We start from the raw sequence: 905 nt of genomic DNA, 5'->3' as shown, positions 1-905 counted from the left end.
CGCTCGTGAGGGGTCGCGAGGAGCAGGCGCGCGGAGTTGGGGGGGGAAGAAAGGGGGGCGCGAGGGGTGCGCGCGCGGGCGGCGCGAGGGATGCGCGCGCTCGGGGGCAGCGGGCGCGTGTGGCAGGCGCCCCCCAGCGGGCGGGAGGGGCGCCGCTGGGCCCGGACTGCGAGAGCGCTCCCGGCGCGGGACCGGGCCGTGTCCCGGGATGTGTCCCGGGATGTGTCCCGGGATGTATCCCCGAGCGGGACCGGGCCGTGTCCCGGGATGTGTCCCGGGATGTGTCCCGGGATGTGTCCCCGAGCGGGACCGGGCCGTGTCCCGGGATGTGTCCCGGGATGTGTCCCCGAGCGGGACCGGGCCGTGTCCCGGGATGTGTCCCGGGAAGTGTCCCGGGCCGTGTCCTGCTGCGGGCCCGGGCTGGGCAGGAGCGAAGCCCCCGCTGCTCGCGGCTGTCCGGAGCAGCCGGAGGTGGTCGCTCCCTGCGGCATTTCTTCCCTCACCATCACGACTTTTAGGGAAACAAAGCCCTGTGGGCACTTGGAGTGAGGGCATGTCTGGGCACAATCAAGTCCCGCTTTAGCTCCGAAGGAGCTCTGGATCTGTTTCGTGCCCCTGGGCAGGCTGTGCCCCCGGCCGTGCCCCTCCTGTGCCAATCTCCCATTTATGATGTCCCGGTTTCTCCTGGCACTGCGGCGGTGCTCCAGTGCAGGCTGCTGAGGGGGTTCCGTGCAGCGGTGCCCAGACACGTTCGTGCTCTGCTACATTCACCTTTAGGAGCACAATGTGTGACCAGAGGCACGGGGGCCACTGGCACGGGACAGATGTGTCACCACAGCCCAGCTCGAGGCTGTTCTGCACACTTCAGGCAGCCCGCCTCTGTGTGCTCAGGTGCTTTGTGCCCC

The sequence above is a fragment of the Pyrgilauda ruficollis genome, unplaced genomic scaffold (assembly GCF_017590135.1).
Source record: "Pyrgilauda ruficollis isolate IOZ18807 unplaced genomic scaffold, ASM1759013v1 scaffold267, whole genome shotgun sequence".
Classification (NCBI taxonomy): Eukaryota; Metazoa; Chordata; class Aves; order Passeriformes; family Passeridae; genus Pyrgilauda; species Pyrgilauda ruficollis.
Note: the sequence above shows the minus strand (reverse complement) of the source record.